At 42.3% G+C, this 7,552-nt stretch overlaps 1 protein-coding gene across 1 annotated transcript in view; it reads left to right on the forward strand.

Annotated features, from left to right (window-relative positions):
- LOC147302785 (uncharacterized) overlaps window positions 1–7,552 on the forward strand; it is a 431,420-nt gene that overhangs the window by 171,256 nt on the left and 252,612 nt on the right. The gene's annotated exons all lie outside the window — the stretch shown is intronic.

Here is a 7,552-nt window from a genome sequence, read left to right on the forward strand (position 1 = left end):
GCTTGTTGTCAGTCGCAGATTTGTGTAAAATAGTTGCAGTTTGTTAATAAAGTTTGCAGGAGCTCCAAAGTTTGTCTGTTCAATACCAAAGTAATGAGGAGACTGAGTGCAGGTTTGGAATCCTCAGTGACAGAAGAATGCAGCAATGTTTGAATTTGAATTTGTTATTGTTTTATTAACAACAACTACCAGGATCATACCATAGCAACACAGTGATGCCCAATCAAATGTCAGGTACAAGGGATAGCCCACATACACATCCAACAGCACAGTAAAGCAATGGGCACCAATGCCACCAGTCAGGCCTTAAAAATACCTGAGTTATATAACAGCACACTGACAGTGTCTCATCCAAAAATATAAAATGTATAAATACAGTTAATATCATTTTCATTTAAATTTTATTTAATTCTCTTCATATAGTGCCAAACAGATGTCTCAAGTCGTCACTGTTACAACATAGATAAACATGAACATGAAATCCATTATTTAATTCTCTTCCATTCACTCCAGTTCAATTCAATAGCTATATAGATGGATAGACAGATACTGTATTATATACTATATTGATTCCAAATGGAGAATTAATGTGTTATATCACCAGGATAATGAATTCAAGTAGTACAATCTCCAATAAACAGACAACACAGTTCAAGTTCAAAGTGCAATATGTGCAGGATCCAGGCTTTATATTGTAAGATGCAAAATGTTTATATATACATAATATTGTTGAAAAAATAAAGAAAGTTAAAAATCAAAATAAGTTTATTGTCACGGTGGCTGATGTGATTGCAATATGAACCCGGAAGCAGACAAGGGAGAGATGGAACTGAATCTTAACAAAAAACAAACCATTTATTAGGTTGAAAAACACGAACACAAAACAAGGCCCAGCAAACAGGGGCGGAAACTAAAACTAAAACCTATACTGGGAATAACTCGGTATGACTATGACAACTATGACAAGAAAAACATGAACATGAATCCGAGGAGGTGCATGCGAGAAACTCTGATGAAAAAACATGAACATGAACATGGACCTAAACAGAATCAGGAGATAAAAGTCCTCTCTTTCATGTTTTGAATGTGAGGCTGTTCCTGTGATGCCTTCAAATCTGTTTCAGTTTGCAGATTTTTACATTTCAGACCCAAAGTGACTCAAACATTTACTTAAAAGAGGTTTTTGTTCGTCTGGGTTTTCCTGCTCAGCAGCGCTAAACAGGCAAAAGCAGAAACACACAAACAGAAAGAAACAGGAAAATATGTGTTTCTGTGAACAATGCAGCAGCAAAATGAAAGACCAGGATTTATTTTTAATGATTGACCAGTGTTGGGTAAGTTACTTTAAATTAGTAACTTAGTTACATTACTAGTTACTTCTATCAAAAGTAACTCAGTTACTTCAAGTTACTCGTTACTTTCAAAGTAACTAGTTACTAGGGAAAGTAACTTTGGTTTTACTCAGAATTCTCTTGTTAATGTGTTGCTTCCATAACTTTGCCAGTCTTCTAGCTTGCTTACCTGCCACAAGTGCACTGTGCCACCTACCAATAGAAAGGAAAAGATAATGTGCATATTTCCACGAGAGAAATCCCACGCCTGGACCGTCGTTGACCGCCACCATGATTCTAGCCTACGTCACAGCATCATGTGCGCCTTTTACATCCAACACAAAAACTGCAGTCATGGTGCTGTCGATTGTACTCAGAACTCGGAAATTCTGCCTTCTGAATAGGAAGATGTAGGTAACACCAGACTGCAGATGAGCTGCATACAGGGCTGGACTGGGACAAAAAAATCAGCCTGGGCATTGTGACTAGAGACCGGCCCACCATTATAGCAAAAATCCTAAAGCCTTTGAATGAAAACAAACGCTGTTGTGACAGTGATGCTCACTGTCTTGATGGTGTATATGCATCAATCTATCAATCGTTTGTTGTAAGATTCAGATAATTATTTTTTAAAAGCGAGACACTTTAAATGAGAATAAGAAAGAAAAGTATTTCTTTGTGCCCCCCTCTCCCTGTTAATGCCCTACCTGGCCCCCCTGGCAAAACTTTGCTAGAGCTGCCCCTGCACAGTTACCAGCTGTCAGCTACCTAAAAAAGGATCCTGGTGTTATTTGTCTCTCAGAAACAGTTCATAACTTCCCTTCAACTCATTCATGTCACCTAAAAGGTAAACCTGTTTCTCCATCACAGCTCTGATGATTCAGTAAGGACATCTCCTGGTTTCATCTTCATGTTTCCCTCTCACCACATAACCAAACCGACATCATGACCAGCAGCTTTTTTGCAGCTGTGGCTCCAGCAAACATCAGCTGATACTAGAAATTAATATTAAATAAATTCTAACAACAGCTGATCAAGCTTAAACGTGCTGCTGTTGTTTAACGTGAACTCCGCTGGTTTCCTGTTTCTGATGCAAAGTGGGCGATAAACAAACAAGAGAGACGATCAGCTGATCATTGATCAGTTTTCATGATTGAAGTAGAAACGGGAGAGGGAGGGGGAGAGAATGAAAGAAGAAGAGGCAGCTGTGCAGCAAAGACACAGAATAACTCCAGCTTTGTGCCTTTTTCATTGTAGCTGAATTACGGGACTAACTGTTCCTTTTCACCTCAATAAGAAATGCGTAATATTTTCTCTGAATACCAGATGAGACGGTTGGCAACTCTAATAACTTATGAACAAAATAAAGTTCAACATCATTAACTTCATAGCACCCACCCAGCTGTATAGAAACTCTGTCATGCTAGCTAGCACGCAGTACGGAAAAAGTCAGAATAACGAAAATAAACTCCACCTAAACTTGGTTTATATCTGACCCAGAGAGACTGCAGGTCATAACTTCTTACCTGAAGTTCAGTTCACACTTGGACCGGCGGCTGCCTCGGGTCTCTTCTCCTCCTGCCTCCCCCTTTCCCTCCTCCACCTGCTGGCTTCCACCACTTGCTAATGTTACTGAATCTGTGGAAGCTCCGCGATAGTCACCACACGAAGTAACGAGTAACGAGCCTATCTAAATCCCAGTAATGACTAACGCGTTCCTGATTTTAGCATAATAACTAGTTACCGTGCTCGTTACCACAATAATAACATAGTTACTGTAACACGTTACTTAATAACGCGTTAGTCCCAACACTGTGATTGACAAAAACATTAAATGATCATGTTTATTTTCACATAAATGTTCCATCGGTCCTTCTTTTAGAATAAGTTTAGAAATGAAAAATACTAATAACACACCAGGAAAAAGCCAACAGCACGAGTCCTGAAAGGCTTAAAGAGAAAATAAACGCACAAAGAATGAAACAAAAAGGCACAAAACCTCAAAACAAGAGTGAATTAAATCTGAGCGACACACAAAGATGCTAAAAGCCCCAAACATGAACCTGTGAGGTCATTAATACCTGTGTGTGTGCATGTTTACATGTCTTTGTGGGGACCAAAATGCCCGTCCCCACAAGTTTGAAGACATTTGTGAGACTCAGAATGTGGTTTTAGTGTCAGGGACAGTCAGGTCAGGGTTAGGCATTCAGTCTTAATGGTTAGAGTAAAAGGCTGAGGAGAGCATGATGTCAAATAGATGTCCCCACAAGGATATGAAAACACAACCGTGTGTGTGTTACTGTGAGTTTGTGAGACAAGTGAAGATTTCAGAATCAGTGAGAAATGTTTCACTTCCTGTTGGTGAAGAAGAGCAGACTCCTCTTCAGCCACAGAAATGAAGAAGCTTTTATTTTGTCAGCCTGACAAACACGAGCTCAGCCACGAGCAGAGGCGACCCTGCAGAGGTGAAGGTCACAGTCAGAATCAGCGCCAGAGAACCGCACAAGGACGGCCTCATTGGTCACGGCTGAGTTCATCATGTGATGGTAACAAGCTGATTATTACAGAACAGGAAACACACGTCTGCTCATCAAACACCAGCTGCTGCTGCTTTTATCAGTCTGACAACAAAACCTCACAAGAAAGAAGTTTTTGTGAGTTTGCAGCGTTCCTCTAAACTGAAAACTAAAACAGCCTGAAAATGGGAACATGCACCCACACTGGAGAGTCAGGCAGCTTAAATGTGTTTGTCTTCATCTGTAGTTACGTTTCATTGGCTGGAAATGTGCTAACTGGAATCATTCATGAGTCCAGATGAATAAAAACAAGTGTTTACTGCTCCACGCTGCACGAATCTGAATCAAAATCACTCAGACGCGCCCACGTAGGCATTCCACTAAAACCATGTGACCACCTTCACCTTTAAACCTGTTGTGAATATAATTTTAGACTCTTCACTTTATTTTGAAAGAACAGATTTGCAGGAAGTGCGGCTGCTGCAGAAACTCTTCACTTTTCACTGGCTTTAATCTTGAAGGTTTCTCCAGATGTGGAACATTCATGCTAAACATTCAACATCTGACGACCGTCTCCGTGTAAAACACTGACAAACTCAAACTTTATACGGTAACTGACAGATTTATTCCTCCATTTTCAGGCATTTCACAATGAACTTGGATTAGTTTGATGATTTTATTCACGTTGGTGAATAAAACCAGCCAAGAGGCTGATTCCTGCAGAGGAGGAGGCAGAGTGGAGGAATCTGCAGGTTCTGTCTCTAACACACAACCAGAGCTTCAATCATAACGAGCACATAATAAAACCATGATCCCCCCGATCGACTCTTTTAGCCTGTTTCCTCTGGATCGAACAGGATCTAACAAACCCCAGCTTCTGCTGGGACACTGGTCAGCATGGGAGGAAAAAGATGGCTGCCGTGTTGCTGTTTCCTTTCTTACACCAGCGTTATACTTCCTGTATCTATGGGTCTGAGTTTTTAATCAGAGGATGAACTTAAAGCTTTCAGTCTGCTCTACAACCCACCACCTATCCACACGTCTGCTAAGTGGACTGGAAATCAGTAAAACTTCTACCAGACTTTAGTAAATATTGCATTAAGATGAGCAGACAGATTTTAATCTCAGCATCGTGCACACAGATTTTTCAGGACACTGGAAGAGTTCCTGCCGTGGATTTAGATGTTAGTGTTGTGTGGATGATCCCATTCTGTGATCTTTGTGTTACTAACACTGATGACACCACCGTTATTGGACTCATCTCGGACGGGGATGAGTCTGCCTACAGGAGGGAGGTTGAACGTCTGGTGTCCTGGTGCAGCCACAACAACCTGGTGCTGAATGCCCAGAAGACAGTGGAGATTATTGTGGACTTCAGGACGCACACAGCTCCACTCCCCCCCATCATCCTGTCTGACACCCCCATCACCTCTGTGGACTCATTCCGCTTCCTGGGTACCACCATCACCCAGGACCTGAAGTGGGAGCCCACCATCATCTCCGTCATTAAGAAAGCCCAGCAGAGGATGTACTTCCTGAGGCAGCTGAAGAAATTCAACCTGCCAACACGGACGATGATGCAATTCTACACTGCAATCATCGAGTCCATCCTCACCTCCTCCATCACCGTGTGGTACGCTGAAGCCACTATCAGGGACAAACAGAGACTGCAGCGTGTTGTGCGCTCTGCTGAGAAGGTGATTGGCTGCAGACTCCCATCTCTGCAGGACCTGTACACCTCCAGGACACTGGGGCGTGCAGCTCGGATCTCAGCTGACCCTTCTCACCCTGGACACAGTCTGTTTGACCTGCTCCCCTCAGGCAGGAGGCTCCGGTCCATTCGCACCAGAACCTCTCGCCATAAGAACAGTTTCTTCCCCTCTGCTGTCGGACACATGAACAATAACCGTATGACTGTTCCCACCACTAACACCCTATGCTGTGTTCACTGCATCATTCCATGTTTGGCACTGATCACCACCTGCACTCATGTATATATCATGTATATATCTATCTACTTAGCACTTTTAATTCTTATTCTTATTTTTATTTTCATGTCTATTTAAGCGTAATTTATGACAGTATGTTTGCACTGAAGCACCACAGCAATTTCCTAATGTTGTAAACCTGCTCAACATTTGGCAATAAAACCCTTTCTGATTCTGATTCTGATGCTTTTACACTTTAGGACCCTCGAGACCTCTGCTGCTCAGCCGTCCTGATCGCTGCCTCCACTTTAACCAGAGGCTGTAACCTCTGATCATTTCACCTGCACCGACAGTAAAACTCTTCTCCAGAACCAAACGTGCCATAAACCCATCACAGCTTCATCATCAGCTCAGTCTCAGCAACATGCAGACGACCGAGCAGCAGAAACTTTGCAGGGAACGTCTGAAGTCTGTTCTTCAGTTTTCCCAGCTCACTGTTTATTGAACATGAGACAGAAAAATAACTTCACCTTTAATGTGAAACTTTTATCGCCTGTGACATGTTTGCAGGAAGTTTTCATGCTGTGATTTAGTGTCACAGCCATAAATATCACACAAGGTAAAAACTACAAGTCCCAGCATCCTCTGTGTTTAGGGAGGAGCAGTGAAAGTGAAAGTGTTGATCCTCCGTTCAGAGCAGCAGGAGGAGGAAGGTGGAGCTGATGCAGGTGAGTGTTAACATGAATATGTTTCTTCTTATGACATAAAATAATTCCACGCTGTTCGTGTCTGTGGGTGAAACGTGAGGCCGGTCGGCTCCTCTGAGCGCTGGTTTCCTGTAAGTAGAGAGGAAGTGAGTTTAGCTGAGAGAGCAGGAGGAGAGTGAGAGCTGTGCTGAGGCAGGTGAGTGTTAACACCGCTCTGACATTACTGTGTCTCTGTGGCGGGAACAACAGGCTCCGTCAGTGGAGGCAAAAATAATCAGACTTTGGTTTTTCAAAGGAAACTACTTTATGTTGGGAGAAGCCGCGCGCTCATTGGATAACGACTTGTCAATCTCAAGTTATTAGCCAATGAGCGCGCAGGTTCACAGTAAGACCCGCCCTTATCACGACGGGTTTTAAAACTAAAATGGCGACAGAAACTCTGTGAGTGGAGTTCAGGCTGACTTTATGAAAGTGCGACGTTTGAGCCACTTCCTGTTCTCAGTGCCGGCGTCCTGATCACCGAGGTTTCTGTTGCTCTGATATCTGATATTGATTATATCGGTAAACAGGCTGTAGGCAGAAACATCAGGTCTGATCTGAAAATCCCTTCAGAAACAAACTTTAAGAGTTTTATGTCCGTGAGGCTGTAAAACTGTAACGTGTCCTGTGATCCATAAACACTCTGTGATGAATAATCTGAAGTCATTTTGAGCCTGACAGTAGTTTCCTGTCACAGAGCAGAAGCTGCAGGCAGTTTTTGGCACCTTTATATTTAATTTATTCCAAAATAAATCAATAAAGGTAGAAAAGAACTCTCAGTGACATTAAAAATCTATTTTTAAAGACAGATGTGACCAAGTGCAACAAATATAAGATGAGATGTTTACAGATATTTGAAGTATTGATCATATGTAGAACACAGAGCAGGTCCAATAACAGAGTCATCCTGCTCACAAACAGCAGTTTGGTTTCATGAGCTCACTTCCTGCAGTGATCCTCAGCTTCTCTCCAAAGGAGCCGTAACATGTGGGCTCCTCACCATGATGATGATCCCAAACACACTGAGTTCC

This window comes from Aulonocara sp. 'chitande type north' Nkhata Bay, linkage group LG23 (assembly GCF_057382095.1).
Source record: "Aulonocara sp. 'chitande type north' Nkhata Bay isolate Kocher_YH1m ecotype deep benthic linkage group LG23, A_spYH_male_GT1.1, whole genome shotgun sequence".
Classification (NCBI taxonomy): domain Eukaryota; kingdom Metazoa; phylum Chordata; class Actinopteri; order Cichliformes; family Cichlidae; genus Aulonocara; species Aulonocara sp. 'chitande type north' Nkhata Bay.